Source organism: Triticum aestivum, chromosome 7D (assembly GCF_018294505.1).
Source record: "Triticum aestivum cultivar Chinese Spring chromosome 7D, IWGSC CS RefSeq v2.1, whole genome shotgun sequence".
Lineage (NCBI taxonomy): Eukaryota > Viridiplantae > Streptophyta > Magnoliopsida > Poales > Poaceae > Triticum > Triticum aestivum.
Genome location: NC_057814.1, coordinates 637,671,284 through 637,696,058, shown reverse-complemented (window position 1 = coordinate 637,696,058; position 24,775 = coordinate 637,671,284). Strand labels below are relative to the sequence as shown.

At 44.4% G+C, this 24,775-nt stretch overlaps 2 pseudogenes; both read right to left on the bottom strand.

Annotated features, from left to right (window-relative positions):
- Positions 1 to 5,284: 5,284 nt before the first annotated feature.
- Positions 5,285 to 6,486, bottom strand: LOC123171510 (uncharacterized; annotated as a pseudogene).
- Positions 6,487 to 22,095: 15,609 nt separating this feature from the next.
- LOC123171137 (uncharacterized) lies at positions 22,096 to 23,719 on the bottom strand (annotated as a pseudogene).
- Between the last annotated feature and the right edge of the window lie 1,056 nt (positions 23,720 to 24,775).

The following is a 24,775-nucleotide window of genomic DNA, read 5'->3' as shown; positions in this document are numbered from 1 at the left end:
ACCTTTTTCTAAAGTTAACATGAGGGCTGCCAAGATTCCATTAATAGAATTATAGAAGAGACACCAAATGTAACTGAACTTAACTATAAGCAAACTCCACCTTTGTCTGTTTGGTTGCACTCCTCCAGGATTCAACATTTTCAATAACAAGCCCACCAGCTTCTACTTCCGCCATAGCATGAAGGACTGCATAGAAGCGCTTCCTTGGAATTCCTTTTTGTAGCAAACCAATCAGTCACACCAGTACCTATATAGTATCTACTATATCTGTACTACTATGTACTCTATGAATAACTTGAATATCAGCCGTTGGACGAAGCCGATGCGATGGTGGACAGGTGGCAAATCCGGATGTTGCTAGCTATTGGATCTTCTCTTTACTACACAATTTTCGGCCACATGTACTATCTAGAAGAGTTTAGTATTGTGCTTAAACTCTACGAACATTCTGCATAAAACTCAAAAAACTTTTCTAATTTTTTTATAGACTCTTCTATATGTAGACTCTCCCCACGTCTTTTTCTAACAAAACTATCATTTACTTTTAATTGATAGTTATTTCTTTGTGTTCAAGGCCACAAAGGTACCTTCATGGTCACATTTATCTTTCCAAGTGCAACACTAGCTATGCTTGTTATTTTCTATTAAAAACTGCAATATGAGATACATAAAAAGATACCACTTGGACACAACAAGGCTGGTTTATTTTACCCAAGTTTTGTATCTTATACTTTATGCATCTGCTTCAAAATGTTCACTTACCTATTATAATATATACCATAACAGTATGCTAATCTTTGCTGGTTATCCAAGTTCTAACGTGCAATGCACGTAAATTTACAAGTGTATTCTAAAAACCCAATGTGTGGTTAAATTCAAAGCACAACATAAAGCTACATCATCCAAATGTTAAAAAAAATCTTTTTCTTTCCTGCTTCTTTTTTCTTTTTTCCTTTCCAAATTTAATTTTCTTTTTCTTGTTTCTGTAAATTCATAATTTTCAAAAACTGTTCAGCATTTGAATTGTTGTTCAAATTTTCGAAACATGTTCAGACTTTCAAAATTCTATTCCTCTTTTAATTTTTTTGAACTTTGAAATTTTCTTCTCGTTTCAAAATTCAAAAAATGTTCCCATTTTTGTAAAAAAAACACTTTAAAATCCAAAAAAATTCTAGATTTAAAAATTGCAATTTAAAAAATGTTCCAAATGCGAGAAAATGTTCATATATTCAAAATAATGTCCGTGTTTCAGAAAACTCATTTGATATAGTTGATCTGAATGTTCAAAACATGTTCCCAGTTTCAAAAATTCTTCACAAATTTAAAAAATGTTCGTGTTTTTATATAAGGTTCATGTTCTCAAAACATGGTTGTGAATTTCAGAAAATGACCCTGTTTCAATATTTTTCAATGTTCTTCGAAAAATGTACGGAATATTCAAATAATCGGAATTTTAAAAAAATCACGTTTCCAAGAGTATTTGACAATTCATATTTTAGAAAAAAAACGATTCTGACACTGCAATGTGTTCTTAAATATTCTCATTGTTCATTGGTTAGCAGTACACGCTTGTTCTAGTGGCTAGCAGCACCTAGTCGGGACTTTGATGTCATCAGTTCGATCGTTCAACGCGCTGTTTTTTTTAATTTTTACCCGCGCCTTACAACACAGGTCATTTCGGTGTCAACCAGTGGGTTGGCCCAGACACGAACTGTCGTGCGTCCCATGCGCTATTTCACGGAAATAGCATCATATAGTAGCTCTCATGCAGTTGGCTCAAGAAAAGCAAATTATATGTATTGATTTTGTTCCGTCCGTTCCGCACTTAGTTCCTGAATTTTTTACATTTGTCCCCAGGTGCGCCGAACTGGGCCTACCACGCATTTACCTTTCTGTCAGACAGATGAGCAGCAAATAATTTAGGTCGGGAGGGGACTGAACTATGGTCCTTCCCTGTTGTGCGGATGGACAAAACCAACTCATCTAGCTTGAAATTATGAGAGGAATAGTCCCACCTTGGAGCTTTATACTAAATTACACATGTTTTGATATGTCTCTAGGTTGCCTGAAAAAAAGGAGGTTGTCTGATAATAAGGAAGTTGTCTCGAGAATCATGAGCAGAACGATGAACTCCCTAAATTATTGCTGGTGGTAGCTTGCATGTGCCAACGAGAATATGGCGGTTGGCTATAATTGAAAAAACATGCGGTCACATGCCAATAAAAGAGAAAATGTTGGTTTTGCTCCAATTAAAAAAAACTATGGGCACGTGAGTGCTAAAATAATCAAAGAGAATAAACCCTGATAAAGAAGGGACAATCATGCCTAGTTATGGGATGATTATGCTAATGAAACCGGATTTATGCGATGCAATTAATTAGTAACCACTCCGGTTATGCCATTGTAGGAGTGAGTGGTCGAAGCGACTGTGTCCTAAAGGTTGCCGCGCAACAACCAAATGATGAGGAAGGCACAACCGCAATACGAAGGTCGAGCCGGAGGAAAAAAAGGTACTAGTTGGATGGTCTCTGCCACGCCGACCAACCCCACCACTATCAAGATCTCGCGGGTTAGACATGACCCACGAGAAGACCGCAACTCCTCGCTCTATCACGCACCGCTGCGGAGACAATTTTTGGTGGACAAATCAATTATCTTTCTAGCTGCTTCTCGGGAAAAAAATATCTCTTTCGTTGCAACGCACGGACATATGTGCTAGTATATTATAAAAACAAAATGTATTGTTCAATTCAAAGAACAACTTTAAGCCACATCATCCAAATTATTTTAGCTATTAGATTTGCAAGTTATAGGAAGGACCTAACCAACAGTTAGCAACCGTATAATAGCATTGTCATTTGGCAGGCTTTCATTCAACAAATTCATGTCCAATGCATCTCTAATAGCGGTTCCTAATGTAAAGTGACTCTATAAAGTAATAAATGAAGCTCTCTAGGTTATCATAGCTATGACACTACCCACTGTGAAATACTAAAATAGACTAGTAACATATACATGTTACTAGTCTAAGTTACTCCCCACTATGACTTGCCTAATGCCCCTCAAGTCTGCATGTGTGTCTTTAGCCAGTGCATGGTTTTATGGGTTGAAACAATGGCTGTGTAGTCTATCCTCGAACTCTCTACGGTATTATCTGGAAAATCTCCGATTGAACTCAATATAATTCTGAACATGATGGTATAATGTCAAAACCAAACCCGTAGTCTAACACAAAGAGAACTATCTCTATCCATGACCGAATCCGGGAACTATCTGAATTTTAGAACGAATGCCATCTGAGGCCCTTCGGTGTGATGTTTGGTCGGAAAATATCCATTCTAGTTTTACTAGATAAATATAATGTTATGACCGGTGAATATTTTTCTTGATCGGTATGAACAAACCTGTAAAATCGACCAAAAAATAGATAATTCTTAGTCATATGAGATATTGCCGCGTCCAAAAATAAAGCCAAGGAAAATTGCAGGCTTCATCAAGTTCCTTTTGAAGCAACATATCTTAATTCACATTTTGATGCCCCTCCAGGTCTCCAATGACAATAATACAGAAGACCAGACATGTACACTTTTTGTTAACCTGACTCATATGTTTTACTAAGGATGTCAATGGGTAGGGTATGGTGCGGGTAAAATAATCCCATACTCATACTCGTGTTTCTGATGGCGTAAAATCTGCCCATACCTACCCATCGGGTAAATATCCATGTCCATGCCCTATGGGTATATGTGCCCGATTGGTACGCATTGGGAAGATCAACACAACATCGAAAGATGGTGCTGTAAATGCTAGTCCAATGTTTGATGGAGGCACCAGCCACTAGAGATTTCCATGGTTGGAGAATTGATTATTGGGAGGAGGATGTGGGTGGGAAATGCAACCTAATATATAGAAACATTAGGTACCTTAGTGTTTACTACACATAAGGCCCAAAGATATACCTGGCCGTAACTCGGGCTGGGCCGGGCCTGAAAAAGCTCGCATCAGAAAACCTAGGCCCGAACCCGGCCTTTGGGCCTAGATTTCAAGCCCAAGCCTGGCCCGTTAGCGGAAAAGCCCGCCGGGCCTCGGGCCTCAGGCCGGGCCTCTTCCCTAAGATGCACATATGTCAAGCCCAAACCCGGCCTGCCATGTCATTCGGGCTCAAAACCTAGGCCCAAGCTCGGCCCGTGGGTAAGACCAGACCGTGCCGGGTCGGGCCAGATTTCCCGTGGCCAGGTATACCCAAAGATAACCGGGCAGGGTCTGGGCATACCCATGGGCACAAAATCGTACCCTTGCCCTACCCATGACTAGTCGGGTAGAGTTTGGGTACTGACTATGGGCATAAATATGTGCCCATACCATACCCATGCGAGTGGGGTGCCCATGCCCATAGGTAAAATTTCCATCATTAGGTTTTGGTCTACGCCAAAGAGTGAGAACCTAAATTTGTCAAATACACCTCTTCCGAGGCTTTCAAAGAACCTCATGTGCCTCCCACCTCAAGGAGTGGGAACATAAAATCTTTGGTTGCGACCGTCGCAAGGTAAGCTGCCAAACCAGAAAGAACACCAAACACATGGAAATAGATGCCAGAAGAACGACTATATAAAGATAGAATGCGGCATCCACACAAGATCAAAGAATCATGAAATGTTTATTTTGTACAATGCTTCGTTCGCCGTTGGCATGATGTCGTGATGGCCACACAAACCTAACAAAAAAGGTAAACATAAACTTCATGGGAATGTTTAATACGTTGTTTCAACCTAACGATGCCAAATCGTGGTTCTAAAATTTAAGGGGAACCTACACAGATTAAAATGGTGGACAACGCCTGGCCATATATCTCCTTTTATGTTACAAGCCTGAAAGTTCTATGCCGACATAAGAAAAATAATTGCTTTACAAGTTCCAATATTCACAAAAGGGAATCTAGGGATTTAAATTGTGTACAAGGCCTGGTCATATGTCTTATTATTATATGAGAGTACAGCTTGAAAGGTCCATCCCCGCAAAAAAAAAAAGCTTGAAAGGTCCACGCCGACAATCTTTTTCCACTACCATTATACAAATCTGTTGAAACATTGAAAAAAAAACCCCGCCCTAGGCCTATATATGCCCCCCGTGCCTCACACTTCCAAATTAACTCATGTACACATGTCTGATAGCTAGTCCTTGGAGGCGTATGATGTATGCAGAACATGAATTGTCTTTGACAGGTGGTAGTGGTGCATTTCAAGCTGGATCAACCATCCCATGGGCACAAGCTAAATACCCAAACCTAACCTCCCTCAGGGAAGTTTCCATTGATGGAGAGCTGACCGCTCGAAGCCGACAATTTTCTGATGTGCTCACCTCGGGGCATAGGAGTGTAAAGGCCGACGATCGGAATCAGCTTACCGTATCCATGATCATCACACACCCTGGCCGTCTTCCCTGATTGTACTTGGACTGCGAAGAGGCCAGCAGCCATGGTCACGAAAATGGTGTTTGCTCCCTCGGCAAAGCCCAGCACATGCGCCGGACATGATGCACTCACTGGAGCACCATTTAGGGAGAAACTTTCCAGGTAGATGATTCGCCCGGTACCCATCGGGCATCCGTCACCTCCCATGACCACAATTGCAGATGCGGATCCAATTCTTCGACGAGTCCCAGTCCACCTTCCTCCGCCAGCATGAGGTTGCAAGTGGGCCAACCCTTAGAGTAGCAAGAGTCTGGTGTGTCGAACCAAGTCAGCCCATGTCTTGCCAAGTCATACTCAAGGATAAACCCACCACATGTCATGAAGTACATGAAAGACCTCCCAACAAGCACGCTGGAATAATATGTGAAGTCCACGATGAATTCGTGGTGCATTAAGGTCGGCTCTCCCCAGGCTGCAGCCTCAGACGAGTAGACGCACACCGACGTGGTAAACGGGTCGTCGTCAGCGTCTTTGTCATAGATGGAGGAAACGAAGACCACCCGGAAGGGACTCCCGTGGCATTCGTGGTGGTTGCACCCGTCTGCTGCGCAGAACACGGCTGCCGTGGTGTGGCCGAACTGGAAGGCCACGGGCACAGCTACGCGCTGCTGGGCACCCGTGATTGGCTCCCAGACGAGGAATTCTTCGGTACGACCCTTGGAGATGAAGAGGGCGCGGCCGTGGCGGCAGTCGACGGCCTGCCAGAGCAAGCGGTCGGGGGCGGCGAGGGAGAACGGCGACGCGGTGGCGGGGATGAAGGTAGGGATGGCCTCATCGTGCCAGTCATGAAGAACCCCGAGCACGGTGGGCGATGGATGGAGATCGTGGAAGCTGCGCCGGAACCAGCGTTGGGAGACGGCCTCGCTCCAGGACTTGCAGACGAGGGAGGCACGGAGGAGGCTGGCCGGGTCGTCGGGCGGGATGTGGAGCAGGATCTCTTGTACGAGCTCGTCCGGGAGGGCCGGCAGCGGTCCTTTTTTTCTCAAATGATACTCCGGCAGCGGTCCTGGTGCCATGGTGGCCGCTAGCTCGATTTTTCACTTCCGAGCTTGGCAGCTGCTGTTGGCCCAGTCTGACGAGTACGTGCGGCAATGGCGACGAAGCGTACGTATGTACACGATGGGTAGCCGGCCAGAAGCTAAGCCCAAGCTGGCTAATTGCTAGCTAGCCTTGGTGCTTTGTGTACTGCTTTCCAATTTTCACGGTGTGTTTAGATGTATATATAGTACAGTAGTAAGGGCAAGCAAAGTTAACCCGAGGCGGCCGCTAGTTCGAATCCTACTCTAGCTAGCTACGTGATGGCTCTGAAACCAGCACGGACATTTAAAAAAAATGTCAGACCGGGTGTTGGTCGAGCCTTAGATATTTGTGTGAAACAAAGACCTCCATATGAGGCTAGCTGTTGGTGTGTGCCTGTATGAGCTCATGCCTCGGTTTCGTGTTCGCGTTTCTTACAGATATAATATACGTGTCTGCGCTTGCAAGCATGTTTGTGTGAAGCAGGTCCTGTTTGTCTTGGGCCATTTGTAATCCCTCGAAAGTGACCGAGCCAGCCCACGCAGAGTTCAATCGCCTTAGAGGATCTACAGCCGGCAGCCTCAAAGCCGCCTTATACGTCTGGGCAGACCGCCCGGTCACTGTCAGGTCACGAAATTTTGACCTAGACGTGCGCCTCAAACGGTTCTCAAACGCCCGGACTGACCGACATCCCTCATATTCACACCAAATGTGGGACGGATATGAGGGCGTCCGGGCATGCCCATCATGTCGGACCCGACAGCCCGCCCCCACTCCAAATTGCACAAAATCCACCCCCAGACCTACCGGATCCCATTTGTTATCTCCTCTCTTCTTCCTCCTGCATGCCGCCAGTCTCGCAGCTCCACAAATGTGCGCGCTCCACAGTCGTTCCTAGACTCTGCGCCGCCAGCTCTGGCAGAGCAGTCCTGTTGCCCGTCCTCGCCATGGGGGACATAGTTGCTGGCCTGGACGTGACCGCGGTACATCCAGCAACTCTCTGGCTCCGCCTTGCACTTGATGTGTTTGACCGGATTTTTTGTGATCTCATTATGGAAAACGATGGATTTTTGATGCTTCGTCGGACGAGGAGTATGAACCGATGGAGCTTGCTCAAATGATTTAAGATGAGTTCTTCAATTCCTCGGATTCGGACGAAGAAGTGGACATGATCATGGTCATGAGCATGCAAGAGGAAATTGATCGGAAAGTGGAGCATCTTCTCAACTTCAAGGGCTCAATCAAAGGGAGAAGAGTGATCATAGCAGTTATAGCATGAAATATAAACCCTTAATTACGAAAATGGAAATATAATAATACATTATTATTGCCTCTAGGGCTTATTTCCTATAGTCTCCCACTTACACTAGAGTCAATAATCTAGTTAGCGCATTTTCTTTTATACCAATGCATATCTGATGTTTGTTCATGCTTTGCTTGTAGAGCCCTCGTCCTATCAGATCTTGACAACTTCAGATCCATGTGTATCATTTGCATATTTGTGCATCTATCATGCTTTCACAATAATTTATAATTTGTGAAACATGCTTTGTACATATTGAATCACCGGCATGACCTTTGATTCCTTTGAGTGAGCTATGGAACCACAATTGAGAACATTGTTCCATTTGCACAATCATACCAAGTTCATAAATGAACCTTTGATTCACCATCCTCTATTGCTTCTAAAGCAACAATATACTTAGCCTTTTGTTATAGAATTCACCACAGTAACTTTCTTGGACCAATTTCAACTTACCGTGCCACCATAAATCGTTTAAGTGAAACCAAGAATTACTTAGAGCACTGATGGATATTTTATCAATGTACTACTTACAAGGAGCTTGTATTGATGTAACTCCTTACAACAATCTCTTCATCTTCTCCGTATGCGAGAAACTTGTCGTTAGTACTTCATGACATTTTCACTTTGTCATATAATCAACAATTTGGTCATTCTGGTAATTTTACTCACAACTTGCTTGGACTACTAGACATATCTAGTTGTTTACATACCAATGAACATAGTATTTAACACAAGTGTGATTGAAATCATGTATTTTGCGGGTCAGTGTTGATACCGATTCTTGCTTAAAACTCTTACATGCGACTTTGACAGAAACTCTTCTTGCGTATTTCATATTAAATTGCTTTAGTATTCTGTCAATCTGTATTTTGGCTAATCCCGTTTAGAAATTAGTATCTCCATCTATCATTATGCCTAATACCAGGACAATATATTGCCCAAGTACTTTGCTGAAAAACTAGTTTAGTCTTAATCCGTGTCAAGAAATTTATATAATTTCCAATCAACAATGTTTCATGCACATATAGTGTTTAGAAATATTATCATGCTCCAACTTACTTTCTTGTAAATACAAGCATCTTCGCTTTCCTCGATGAAATCAAATTATTTGACAATTTCATCAAAACGAAGGTTCTAACTCCACTATGCTTGCTTCAGATCATTATAGGATCTCTTGAAGTTTGCACACTTACTAACATCGTCTAGATCGACAACATTATCTTAGCGCGTACTAAATATACAACCTTGGTTCTATTTCCATCTCATGGGAATCATTTTGGCATCCATCTATTATATCTCATAATTAAAATATTTAGTACTGCTATGATGAGACAATCTCGTCATAGTCAACTCCTTGATCTTGTAATAAACTATTTGTAACAAGTCAAGCATTATAAAACATTTTTATTTTTGTCAGTCTATAGATCCATTACTATTCTTTGGAATCGAAGTCTATTGAAGGGTTCATCAAGTTCTAAGCTTGAATTATGTGTATGGAAACTATCTCAGATTATGTTGGCATATAGCCAATTTATGGAGTTAGTGTTGGGAACGTAGTAATTTCAAAATTTTCCTACGCACACGCGAGATCATGGTGATGGATAGCAACGAGGGGGAGAGTGTTGTCTACGTACCTTCGTAGACCGTAAGCGGAAGCGTTATGACAACGCGGTTGATGTAGTCGTACGTCTTCACGATCAACCGATCCTAGCACCGAAGGTACGGCACCTCCGCGATCTGCACACGTTCGGCTCAGTGACATCCCACGAACTCACGATCCAGTAGAGTGTCGGGGAAGAGCTTCGTCAGCACGACAGCGTGATGACGGTGATGATGAAGCTACCGGCGCAGGGCTTCGCCTAAGCACTACGATGATATGACCGACGTGGATTATGGTGGAGGGGGGCACCGCACACGGCTAAGAGATCAAGGATCAACTTGTGTGTCTATGTGGTGCCCCCCTCCCCCGTATATAAAGGAGTGGAGGAGGGGGAGGGCCGGCCCTCCTATGGCGCGCCCTATGGGGAGTCCTACTCCCACCGGGAGTAGGATTCCCCCCCTTCCCTAGTTGGACTAGGAGTGGAAGGAAGGGGGAGGAAGGAGGAAGGAAAGGGGGGTCGAGCCTCCCCCTCCTCCACTCCCACCATGGCCCAATAAGGCCCATATACCTCTCGGGGGGTTCCGGTAATCTCCCGGTACTCCGGTATATGCCCGATCTCACCCGGAACCATTCCGATGTCCAAATATAGTCATCCAATATATCGATCTTTATGTCTCGACCATTTTGAGACTCCTCATCATGTCCGTGATCATATCCGGGACTCCGAACTACCTTCGGTACATCAGAACACATAAACTCATAATACCGATCGTCACCTAACGTTAAGCGTGCGGACCCTACGGGTTCGAGAACTATGTAGACATGACCGAGACTCATCTCCGGTCAATAACCAATAGCGGAGCCTGGATGCTCATATTTGTTCCTACATATTCTACGAAGATCTTTATCGTTCAAACCGCATAACAACATACATTGTTCCCTTTGTCATCGGTATGTTACTTGCCCAAGATTTGATCGCCGGTATCTCAATACCTAGTTCAATCTCGTTACCGGCAAGTTTCTTTACTCGTTCTGTAATGCATCATCCTGCAACTAACTCATTAGTCACATTGCTTGCAAGGCTTATAATGATGTGCATTACCGAGAGGGCCCAGAGATACCTCTCCAACAATCGGAGTGACAAATCCTAATCTTGATCTATGCCAACTCAACAAGTACCATCGGAGACACCTGTAGATCACCTTTATAATCACCCAGTTACATTGTGACGTTTGGTCGCACACAAAGTGTTCCTCCGGTATTCGGGAGTTGCATAATCTCATAGTCATAGGAACATGTATAAATCATGAAGAAAGCAATAGCAACATACCAAACGATCAAATGCTAAGCTAACAGAATGGGTCAAGTCAATCACATCATTATCCAATGATGTGATCCCGTTAATCAAATGACAACTCATGTCTATGGAAAGGAAACATAACCATCTTTGATTCAACGAGCTAGTCAAGTAGAGGCATACTAGTGACACTCTTTTTGTCTATGTATTCACACATGTACTAAGTTTCCGGTTAATACAATTCTAGCATGAATAATAAACATTTATCATGATATAAGGAAATATAAATAACAACTTTATTATTGCCTCTAGGGCATATTTCCTTCAGTCTCCCACCTGCACTAGAGTCAATAATCTAGATTACACAGTAATAATTCTAAAACCCATGGAGTCTTGGTGCTGATCATGTTTTGCTCATGAGAGAGGCTTAGTCAACGGGTCTGCAACGTTCAGATCCGTATGTATCTTGCAAATCTCTATGTCTCCCTCCTTGACTTGATCACGGATGGAATTGAAGCGTCTCTTGATGTGCTTGGTTCTCTTGTGAAATCTGGATTCCTTTGCCAAGGCAATTGCACCAGTATTGTCACAAAAGATTTTCATTGGACCCGATGCACTAGGTATGACACCTAGATTGGATATGAACTCCTTCATCCAGACTCCTTCATTTGTTGCTTCCGAAGCAGCTATGTACTCCTCTTCACACGTAGATCCCGCGACAACGCTTTGCTTAGAACTGCACCAACTGACAGCTCCACCGTTCAATATAAACACGTATCCGGTTTGTGACTTAGAGTCATCCGGATCAGTGTCAAAGCTTGCATCAACGTAACCATTTACGACGAGCTCTTTGCCACCTCCATCAACGAGAAACATATCCTTAGTCCTTTTCAGGTATTTCAGGATGTTCTTGACCGTTGTCCAGTGATCCACTCCTGGATTACTTTGGTACCTCCCTGCTAAACTAATAGCAAGGCACACATCAGGTCTGGTACACAGCATTGCATATATGATAGAGCCTATGACTGAAGCATAGGGAACACCTTTCATTTTCTCTCTATCTTCTAAAGTGGTCGGGCATTGAGTCTGACTCAACTTCACACCTTGTAACACAGGCAAGAACCCTTTATTTGCTTGATCCATTTTGAACTTCTTCAAAACTTTATCAAGGTATGTGCTTTGTGAAAGTCCAATTAAGCGTCTTGATCTATCCCTATAGATATTCATGCCTAATATATAAGCAGCTTCACCGAGGTATTTCAATGAAAAACTCTTATTCAAGTATCCTTTTATACTATCCAGAAATTCTATATCATTTCCAATCAACAATATGTCATCCACATATAATATTAGAAATGCTACAGAGCTCCCACTCACTTTCTTGTAAATACAGGCTTCTCCAAAAGTCTATATAAAACCATATGCTTTGATCACACTATCAAAACGTTTATTCCAACTCCGAGATGCTTGCACCAGTCCATAAATGGATCGCTGGAGCTTGCACAATTTGTTAGCATCCTTTGGATCGATAAAACCTCCAGGTTGCATCATATACAACTCTTCTTCCAGAAATCCATTCAGGAATGCAATCTTTACATCCATTTGCCAAATTTCATAATCATTAAATACGGCAATTGCTAACATGATTCGGACGGACTTAATCATCGCTACGGGCGAGAAGGTCTCATCGTAGTCAACTCCTTGAACTTGTCGAAAACCTTTCGCAACAAGTCAAGCTTTGTAGACAGTAACGTTACCATCAGCGTCTGTCTTCTTCTTGAAGATCCATTTATTCTCGATGGCTTGCCGATCATCGGGCAAGTGAACCAAAGTCCACACTTTGTTCTCATACATGGATACCATCTCAGATTTCATGGCCTCAAGCAATTTTGCGGAATCTGGGCTCATCATCGCTTCCTCATAATTTGTAGGTTCGTCATGGTCAAGTAACATGACCTCCAGAACAGGATTACCGTACCACTTTAGTGTGGATCTTACTCTGGTTGACCTACGAGGTTCAGTAGTAACTTGATCTGAAGTTACATGATCATCATCATTAGCTTCCACACTAATTGGTGTTGGAGCCACAGGAATAGATTTCTGTGATGAACAACTTTCCAATAAGGGAGCAGTTACAGTTACCTCATCAAGTTGTACTTTCCTCCCACTCACTTCTTTCGAGAGAAACTCCTTCTCTAGAAAGGATCCATTCTTAGCAACGAATATCTTGCCTTCAGATCTGTGATAGAAGGTGTACCCAACAGTCTCTTTTGGGTATCCTATGAAGACACATTTCTCCAATTTGGGTTCGAGCTTATCAGGTTGAAGCTTTTTCACATAAGCATCGCAGCCCCAAACTTTAAGAAACGACAACTTTGGTTTCTTGCCAAACCACAGTTCATAAGGTGTCGTCTCAACGGATTTAGATGGTGCCCTATTTAACGTGAATGCAGCCGTCTCTAAAGCATAACCCCAAAACGATAATGGTAAATCAGTAAGAGACATCATAGATCGCATCATATCTAGTAAAGTACGATTATGACGTTCGGACACACCATTACGCTGTGGTGTTCCGGGTGGCGTGAGTTGCGAAACTATTCCGCATTGTTTCAAATGAAGACCAAACTCGTAACTCAAATATTCTTCTCCACAATCATATCGTAGAAACTTTATTTTCTTGTTATGATGATTTTCCACTTCACCCTGAAATTCTTTGAACTTTTCAAATGTTTCAGACTTATGTTTCATCAAGTAGATATACCCATATCTGCTCAAATCATCTGTGAAGGTGAGAAAATAACGATACCCGCCGCGAGTGTCAACATTCATCGGACTACATACATCAGTATATATGATTTTCAACAAATCTGTTGCTCGCTCCATTGTTCCGGAGAACGGCGTTTTAGCCATCTTGCCGATGAGGCATGGTTCACAAGTACCAAGTGATTCCAAAAGTCCATCAGATTGGAGTTTCTTCATGCGCTTTACACCAATATGACCTAAACGGCAGTGCCACAAATAAGTTGCACTATCATTATCAACTCTGCATCTTTTGGCTTCAATATTATGAATATGTGTATCACTGATACGTCCCCAACGTATCTATAATTTCTGATTGTTCCATGCTATTATATTATCTGTTTTGAATGTTTATGGGCTTTATTATACAATTTTATATTATTTTTGGGACTAACCTATTAACCGGAGGCCCAGCCCAAATTGTTGTTTTCTTGCCTATTTCAGTGTTTCGAAGAAAAGGAATATCAAACGGAGTCCAAACGGAATGAAACCTTCGGGAGAGTTATTTTTGGAACGGAAGCAATCCAGGAGACTTGGAGTAGACGTCAGGAAAGCTTCGAGGTGGCCACGAGGCAGGGAGGCGCGCCCCCACCCTCGTGGGCCCCTCGTGGCTCCCCTGACCGACTTCTTTTGCCTATATATGTCCACATACCATAAAAACATCGGGGAACCGAATAGATCGGGAGTTCCGCCGCCGCAAGCCTCTATAGCCAACAAAAACCAATCGAGACCCTGTTCCGGCACCCTGCCGGAGGGGGGATCCCTCACCGGTGGCCATCTTCATCATCTCGGCGCTCTCCATGACGAGGAGGGAGTAGTTCACCCTCGGGGCAGAGGGTATGTACCAGTAGCTATGTATTTGATCTCTCTCTCTCTCTCTCTCATGTTCTTGATTCGGCACGATCTTGATGTATCGCGAGCTTTGCTATTATAGTTGGATCTTATGATGTTTCTCCCCCTCTACTCTCTTGTAATGGATTGAGTTTTACCTTTGAAGTTGTCTTGTTGGTTTGAGTCTTTAAGGATTTGAGAACACTTGATGTATGTCTTGCCGTGCTTATTTGTGGTGACAATGGGATATTCACGTGATCTACTTGATGTATGTTTTGGTGATCAACTTGCGGGTTCAATGAACTTATGCATAGGGGTTGGCACACGTTTTCGTCTTGACTCTCCGGTAGAAACTTTGGGGCACTCTTTGAAGTACTTTGTGTTGGTTGAATAGATGATGAATCTGAGATTGTGTGATGCATATCGTGTAATCATACCCACGGATACTTGTGGTGACATTGGAGTATCTAGGTGACATTAGGGTTTCGGTTGATTTATGTCTTTAGGTGTTATTCTAGTATGAACTCTATGATAGATCGAAAGGAAAGAATAGCTTCATGTTATTTTACTACGGACTCTTGAATAGATCGATCAGAAAGGATAACTTTGAGGTGGTTTCGTACCCTACCATAATCTCTTCGTTTGTTCTCCGCTATTAGTGACTTTGGAGTGACTCTTTGTTGCATGTTGAGGGATAGTTATATGATCCAATTATGTTATTATTGCTGAGAGAACTTGCACTAGTGAAAGTATGAACCCTAGGCCTTGTTTCCTAGCATTGCAATACCGTTTACGCTCACTTTTCTCATTAGTTACCTTGCTGTTTTTATAATTTCAGATTACAAAAACCTATATCTACCATCCATATTGCACTTGTATCACCATCTCTTCGCCGAACTAGTGCACCTATACAATTTACCATTGTATTTGGTGTGTTGGGGACACAAGCGACTCTTTGTTACTTGGTTGCAGGGTTGTTTGAGAAAGACCATCTTCATCCTATGCCTCCCACGGATTGATAAACCTTAGGTCATCCACTCGAGGGAAATTTGCTACTGTCCTACAAACCTCTGCACTTGGAGGCCCAACAACGTCTACAAGAAGAAGGTTGTGTAGTAGACATCAATCACTACTATGGAGATTCAATATAAATAGACCACTCTTCAAGGGTGCATGGCCATAAAAGATATTACTCATATAAATAGAACAGCCATTATTCTCTGATTTAAATGAATAACCGTCACGCATCAAACAAGATCCAGATATAATGTTCATGCTCAACGCTGGCACCAAATAACAATTATTTAGGTCTAAAACTAATCCCGAAGGTAGATGTAGAGGTAGCGTGTCGACCGCGATCACATCGACTTTGGAACCATTTCCCACGCGCATCGTCACCTCGTCCTTAGCCAATCTTCGCTTACTCCGTAGTCCCTGTTTCGAGTTGCAAATATTAGGAATAGAACCAGTATCAAATAACCAGGCACTACTGCGAGCATTAGTAAGGTACACATCAATAACATGTATATCACATATACCTTTGTTCACCTTGCTATCCTTCTTATCCGCCAAATACTTGGCGCAATTCCGCTTCCAGTGACCACTTCCTTTGCAGTAGAAGCACTCAGTCTCAGGCTTAGGTCCAGACTTGGGCTTCTTCACTTGAGCAGCAACTTGCTTGTCGTTCTTCTTGAAGTTCCCCTTCTTCCCTTTACCCTTTTTCCTGAAACTGGTGGTCTTGTTGACCATCAACACTTGATGCCCCTTCTTGATTTCTACCTCCGCAGCCTTTAGCATTGCGAAGAGCTCGGGAACTGTCTTATCCATCCCTTGCATGTCATAGTTCATCATGAAGCTCTTGTAGCTTGGTGGCAGTGATTGAAGAATTCTGTCAATGACACTATCATCAGGAAGATTAACTCCCAGTTGAATCAAGTGATTGTTATACCCAGACATTTTGAGTATATGCTCACTAACAGAACTATTCTCCTCCATTTTGCAGCTGTAGAACTTATTGGAGACTTCATATCTCTCAATCCGGGCATTTGCTTGAAATATTAACTTCAACTCCTGGAACATCTCATATGCTCCATGACGTTCAAAACGTCGTTGAAGTCCCGGTTCTAAGCTGTAAAGCATGGCACACTGAACTATCGAGTAGTCATCAGCTTTGCTCTGCCAGACGTTCATAACATCTGGCGTTTCTCCTGTAGCGGGTTTGGCACCTAGCGGTGCTTCCAGGACGTAATTCTTCTGTGCAGCAATGAGGATAATCCTTAAGTTACAGACCCAGTCTGTGTAGTTTCTACCATCATCTTTCAACTTAGCTTTCTCTAGGAACGCATTAAAATTCAACGGAACAACAGCACAGACCATCTATCTACAACAACATAGACATGCAAAATACTATCAGGTACTAAGTTCATGATAAATTAAAGTTCAATTAATCAAATTACTTAACAACTCCCACTTTATTAGATAGACATCCCTCTAATCATCAAGGTGATCACGTGATCCATATCAACTAAACCATGTCCGATCATCACGTGAGATGGAGTAGTTTTCAATGGTGAACATCACTATGTTGCTCATATCTACTATATGATTCACGCTCGACCTTTCGGTCTTAGTGTTCCGAGGCCATATCTACATATGCTAGGCTCGTCAAGTTTAACCCGAGTATTCTGCATGTGCAAAACTGGCTTGTACCCGTTGTATGTGAACATAGAGCTTATCACACCCGATCATCACGTGGTGTCTCGGCACGGCTAACTTTCGCAACGGTGCATGCTCAGGGAGAACACTTGTACGTTGAAATTTAGTGAGAGATCATCTTATAATGCTACCGTCGAACTAAGCAAAATAAGGTGCATAAAGGATAAACATCACATGCAATCAATATAAGTGATATGATATGGCCATCATCATCTTGTGCCTTTGATCTCCATCTCCAAAGCACCGTCATGATCACCATCGTCACTGGCGTGACACCTTGATCTCCATCGTAGCATCGTTGTTGTCTCGCCAACTATTGCTTCTACGACTATCGCTACCGCTTAGTGATAAAGTAAAGTAATTACATGGCGATTGCATTTCATACAATAAAGTGACAACCATATGGCTCCTGCCAGTTGCCGATAACTCCGTTACAAAACATGATCATCTCATACAATAAAATTTAGCATCATGTCTTGACCATATCACATCACAACATGCCCTGCAAAAAGAAGTTTGACGTCCTCTACTTTGTTGTTGCAAGTTTTACGTGGCTGCTACGGGCTGAGCAAGAACCGTTCTTACCTATGCATCAGAACCACAACGATTTTTCGTCAAATATGTGTTGTTTTAACCTTCACAAGGACCGGGCGTAGCCATACTCGATTCAAATAAAGTTGGAGAAACTGACACCCGTCAGCCACATGTGTGCGAAGCACGTCGATAGAATCAGTCTCACGTAAGCATACGCGTAATGTCGGTCCGGGCCGCTTCATCCAACAATACCGCCGAATCAAAGTATGACATGCTGGTAAGCGGTATGACTATTATCGCCCACAACTCACTTGTGTTCTACTCGTGCATATAACATCTACACATAAACCTGGTTCGGATGCCATTGTTGGAGAACGTAGTAATTTCAAAATTTTCCTACGCACACGCAAGATCATGGTGATGCATAGCAACGAGGGGGAGAGTGTTGTCTACGTACCATCGTAGACCGTAAGCGGAAGCGTTATGACAACGCGGTTGATGTAGTCGTACGTCTTCACGATCGACCGATCCTAGCACCAAAGGTACGACACCTCCGCGATCACACGTTCGGCTCGGTGACGTCCCACGAACTCACGATCCAGTAGAGTGTCGGGGAAGAACTTCGTCAGCATGACGGCATGATGACGGTGATGATGAAGCTACCGGCGCAGGGCTTCGCCTAAGCACTACGACGATATGACCGAGGTGGATTATGGTGGAGGGGGCACCGCACACGGCTAAGAGATCAAGGATCAACTTGTGTGTCTATGGGGCGCCCCCCTCGCCCGTATATAAAGGAGTGGAGGAGGGGGAGGGCCCTCCTATGGCGCGCCCCCTCCACCGTGAGTAGGATTCCCCCCTTCCCTAGTTGGACTAGGAGTGGAAGGAAGGGGGAGGAAGGAGGAAGGAAAGGGAGGGCCGGCCCCCTCCCAATTCAGATTGGGCTTGGGGGGGGGCGCTCCCCCTCCTTTGCTCCCTTCTCCTCTCTCCCACTATGGCCCAATAAGGCCCATATACCACCCGGGGGTTCCGGTAAACTCCTGGTACTCCGGTATATGCCCGATCTCACCCGGAACCATTCCGATGTCCAAATATAGTCGTCCAATATATCGATCTTTATGTCTCGACCATTTCGAGACTCCTCATCATGTCTGTGATCATATTCGGGACTCCGAACTACCTTCGGTACATCAAAACACATAAACTCATAATACCGATCGTCACCTAACGTTAAGCGTGGACCCTACGGGTTCGAGAACTATGTAGACATGACCGAGACTCATCTCCGGTCAATAACCAATAGCAGAACCTGGATGCTCATATTGGTTCCTACATATTCTACGAAGATCTTTATCGGTCAAACCGCATAACAACATACGTTGTTCACTTTGTCATCGGTATGTTACTTGCCCGAGATTTGATCGTCGGTATCTCAATACCTAGTTCAATCTCGTTACCGGCAAGTCTCTTTACTCGTTCCGTAATGCATCATCCTGCAACTAACTCATTAGTCACATTGCTTGCAAGGCTTATAGTGATGTGCATTACCGAGAGGGCCCAGAGATACCTCTCCGACAATCGGAGTGACAAATCCTAATCTTGATCTATGCCAACTCAACAAGTACCATCGGAGACACCTGTAGAGCACCTTTATAATCACCCAGTTACGTTGTGACGTTTGGTAGCACACAAAGTGTTCCTCCGGTATTCGGGAGTTGCATAATCTCATAGTCATAGGAACATGTATAAGTCATGAAGAAAGCAATAGCAACATACTAAACGATCAAATGCTAAGTTAACGGAATGGGTCAAGTCAATCACATCATTATCCAATAATGTGATCCCGTTAATCAAATGAAAACTCATGTCTATGGCTAGGAAACATAACCATCTTTGATTCAACGAGCTAGTCAAGTAGAGGCATACTAGTGACACTCTTTTTGTCTATGTATTCACACATGTACTAAGTTTCTGGTTAATACAATTCTAGCATGAATAATAAACATTTATCATGATATAAGGAAATATAAATAAATACTTTATTATTGCCTCTAGGGCATATTTCCTTCAGTTAGGGCCCATCAATGCTTTTTTCTGTATTATAGGTTCATTGTTTATTCAACAATATTTCCTCTGCACACCACAAAGTTCTTTATGAATTTGCTCAACCTATGTAGTTCGGCTGCAATTTTGACAAGGTCTCTATATCTCATGTAGAGGCTTTCGTATCAGTTGCGGCAGGAAATTCTAACATTACTTCCAGTGTTTCTTTTCTTTGACCCGATCACAAAAATTCTGAAATCCCACTATGCTCCGACTCACTGTTTTGCATAAAATATTTCTTCAAAATTTCTACACTCTATGGAAAAACAATTTGCCTCGGTGTAGTGATAGAGGAATATCCAATCATTTGGGATAACCTAGAAATTAACACTTATTTGAAGAAATTTTGATGGCACTCTTTTTAGCGTATGACTCCAGCATTTAGGGCAAGACTGGGTAAAGCGGCACAGAAAGGTCTCGAGATATTTGTTCACTCGTGCTGACTGGCCATCTTTTTGTGGGTGGTGTGTCGTACTCATGCGCAGTTCTGTGCCAACGTATTTGAATAACTCTTGCCAAAAATGACTCGTGAAAACAGGGTCACGATTTGAAATCACTGCACCAGCGAATGCATGCAACTTGTACACGTAAGTCATGTAGAGCAGTGCAACCATGGCAGCTGGGTATGGGTGAGCGAGAGATAAGAAGTGGGCAACCTTTCTGAATTTGTCGATGATCACCCAGATGCAGTTGAATTGGCCTGATTGTGGTAACCCGTCAATAAAATCCATAGTGATAAATTCCCAAGACTCGCATGGCACTGGGAAAGGTTCCAGCACCCAAGGGTACGCGACACGTTCCGGCTTAGCTTATTGGCAAACCTGACAGCACTTAACATATTGCTTCACATGCGTCTTCATCTTGGGCCACGCAAACAACTACCTGGCACGGTGGTAAGTGACTGGAAACCTGGAATGTCCCCCCATTGGGTTATCATGCAAGGATGACATGAACCGTTGTTGCATAGACGTACCACCACCCAACCAAATTCTTCCTATCAAGTGGAGCACTCCATGGACCAACGAAAACCTGCCTTTGGGATCAGTGCCGGTGGCTAGCCATTTAAGCCACTGTTGAGCGTGGGGGTTGACACTATAACTATTGATTACTTCTTCTAACCATGATGGTTGAGCTTAAAAAACTATAGAGTTGCTCAGAAGGAAGCGATCTTGAGAGAGCATCAGCGGCGCCATTCTCTGAACCCTTTTTATATCTGATAGAATTTGCAAACCCAATAGCTTGGTGAAGGCCTTCTGCTGCCATGGAGTGGACAAATGCTACTATTCTAGGCGAATCAAGCTTTTCTGGTCTTTTTGAATTATATGTGCTGCAAATATGGGCGCCATTGCTCGATGGCTACCACAATGGCCAAATATTCCTTTTCATGTGTGGACAACCCACGATATCTTGGGCTCAATGATTTTCTCATAAATGCAATAGGAGGGCCCCCTGTTGCAACACAACTCCAATTCCTGTATCGCGTACATCCATTTCTACCACGAATATTTTGGTGAAATCCAGCAGAGCCAATACTGGAGCTGAGTTGTTGCTTGAAAAGATTGAAAGTTTGCTCGGTGTTATCTGTCCAAACAAATGTTACTCCTTTCTTGAGAAAGTTGAAGAGGGGTCAAGCAATAATGCCAAAGTGCCGGACAAAACGCCTATATTACCCTTACAGGCCCAGGAATTGTCTCACTGCTCGAGCATCAGTTGGTCTGGTCCCCTGTTGCACTACATTGATCTTGGAAGGATCGGTGGCCACCCCCTTAACACTGATAGAGTTCCCCAAGTATGAGATTTGTTGCTAGCCAAATGAACATTGTGAGCACTTGACATACTACCGATCCCTGCGGAGGTGCGGAGGAGCTGGAACACCTGTCAGCGATGCTTGATGTGGTCGGGCAGGGTTTTGGTAAAGACCAGAATATCGTCGAAGAATGTCAACACACAGACACGCATTAGAAGGTGGAGGGTATCAGTCATTCCTCCATTAAAGGTGCCCAGAGCGCCAGCGAGGCCAAAGGAAAGCACCTTGAACTCAAAGTGGTCATGATGCATTTGGAAGGTTGTCTTGAATTCCTCGCCCTCTGCCATGCGTATTTGATGGTATCCGGCACACAGGTCCAACTTGGAGAACCACAGGGCACCGTGCAGCTCGTTCAAAAGCTGTCCAATCACTGGTATTGGGAATTTGCCGATGCAAGTCATGGCGTTAAAATGCCAATAGTCAATGCAGAGTCACCACGTCCCATCCTTCTTTTTCACCAAGATGGCAGGTGAAGAAAAAGGGCTCACGTTGCATTGAATGATCCTCGTGCGAAGCATTTCAGCAACCTTCTCCTCTCCTCCCATAGTTGAGCATAATATCTCTTTCCTTTCACCTAACTTTCCTCAGGGAAGTTGCCATTGAAGGGGATCCAAGCTTTATGTCACACGTTTACTAGTCTACAGCCTACTAGTAAAGTGCAGAACAATATGATTGATTGAAGAAGAAGACCAAGGTCATAGATTACAGTTCTGAACTTGTGATTGACTGAAGCAACATATGTATTACAGTTATGGTTATTAAGGCAACACCCTATCAACTGACCTGCAGCTGAATGCTACTCGTTTATTCACCTAAAATATGATCTTGTCGAACGGAAATCTACATGAAGAAGTGCGCAGTACAGGCAATCAAATTCTTCCAGAGATTTATTAGAACCAGACATGCAATTCAATACTTATAAAGCTGTACTGTTTGCTCTTCATTATCCCAGTCTCTGGAACATCCAAAACATTTATTTATCTAGCTACCTGTTAGTTCAAAAGCTTTATTGTTCCACAAGATGGCAATAGGACAATCAGGCGGTCACGCTTCTAAATAAGCATTGTACCACCTATCATGATCCTTTTTCTCATTTGTCCACCTCGAGGACAGGAGTGTAGAACCCCACAATTGGAATCAGATTACCATAGCCATCATCATCACACACCCTGGTCGCCTGCCCTGATTGTACTTGGATTGTGAAGAGGCCAGCAGCTGTGGTCACAACAATGACGTTTGCTCCCTCGGCAAAGCCTAACACATGAGCTGGACATGCCTCACCCACTGGAACACCATTTAGGGACAAACTTCCCAAGTAGATGATGCGGCTTGGTACCCATGTGGCATCAGCCTCTCTTGACCACAATTGTAGATGCGGATTCAGTTCTTCGACGAGTCCCAGTCCACCGTTCTCCGTAAGAATAAGATTGCAATCAAATACTATCCTTAGAGCTGCAGGAGTATGGCACGTCGAACCAAATCAGCCTGTGCCTTGCCAAGTCATACTCCAAGATCAACCCACCATCGGACAAGAAGTAGAGCAGAGACCTCACAACAAGCACACTGGACCACACAAAAGGGAGCTCCCTGGCAGTCGCGGTGGTCGCAGCCACCCGCTGTGCAGAACACGGCGGCGGTGGTGCGGCCTCTTTGAAACGCTGCGGGCACCAGTACGGGCTGCTGAGCGCCCGTGATTGGATCCCACACGAGGAGTTGCTTGGTATATGGCGGCTCGTGGTCAGAGAGGAAGAGGCCGCGGCGGTGGCGGCAGTCCACGGCCTGCCAGAGCCAACGGTCCGGGGCGGCGAGGGAAAACGGTGACACGGTGGCGGGGATGAAGCGGGGAATGTCCTCGTCCTACCAGTCATGGAGAAATCCGAGCACCGGGGGTGCTCGGTGGAGATCATGGAGGCGGCGATGGAAGCCGCCGTGGGAGACGAACTCCCTCCAGGACTTGCAGACAATGGAGGCACGGAGGAGGCTGGCCGGGTCGTCGGGTGGGATGCGGAGGAGGATCTCTTCTACAAGCTCGTCCGGGAGCGTCGGCAGCGGTCCTGGTGCCATGGTTGCCGCTAGGTTTTTTTTTACGGCCGGAGATAGGTTGCTGCTGTTGGCCCAATCCACGACGTGATCGACTACTTTTCCGTTTCCGATACAACGACGACGAAGATAGGCTAACTTCTTATTGATCCACCGTAGTGCAAAGCTTCTGCAGTCCTGCTCTAGCTTTAACTAGTCTGCTCCCGATGGATCGATTTTGCAATAGCTGCCGCCTATATATATACTAAGTTAAGCGACGCGGCTACTATTCCTTATCCGACTCTAGCTAAGAAACCAGCAGGGACAACGTTGTCTATACTTCAAACTCAAGCAATGATGGATCACCGCCGGGACCATCACAACACGGCTGTCGCCGGTTCCAGCATTTGTTTTGCTAGTTGCAACTCCACCGGCCTACGGTTGTAGCTCCGCCGAACTACGGCTGCAGCTCCGCCGTGCTGGGGTAGCAGCATCTCCGCCGGCGAATCACATCGGTGGTTGGCGGTGGCCGCTCACTTGTAGCCCATCGTCGTCTCCCCAAAAACACGGGGCTCCGCTGGTTGCAGCACCCCCGCCCGTCGTCCCCTACCCAGAAAAAGAGGGTAGCAGGAGGTGCGGCCGCAACATTCGACGACGACGGCGCGCGCACCATGACGACGAGCTCACCTAGGCGGCCCATGGTGACGAGTGCATCCTGGCTAAGCAACTCCCCCCTTTGCAGCAGCTCTGAAGGGTGTCGCGCGGGTGCTCTCAATAGCCCTCTGTAGCTTGGGGTAGAGGGAGTAGTAGATAGAGAAAGGAGATGAGCAAGAGCTGCCCTTCCCATGGCTGGCGATGTAAAAGGAAGGAACGAGAAGAAGGAGAAAGAGAGATGCGAGGCGGGATAAGGATAGAAGGGCGCTGGGCGGTGCTGGGACCCACAAAACGAGTGGCCAGGGGCGCTTCTATCGTACAGCGCACGAATGACCGGCCCAAGCGTTCCGCCGGCGCATCGCATGTAAACAATTCCCTTCATTATATGGTTTTTCTTTTACGGTTTACCCCTCTTATGTGGCGACTATTCACTAGGAGGGGGTGGCATTTGCACAGGTTTTGACGACAATTTTAGTTGTGTGCGGTGTGGCGGTTTCTTGAGAACATCATGACGGTTTTGAACAGTTTTTGGGATGAAGATTCAAAACTGTCATCCTTGCTGAAAATATCATGTTGTTCTCAAGAAACTATCACCCCAGATACAATTAAAACTATCAGTGAAA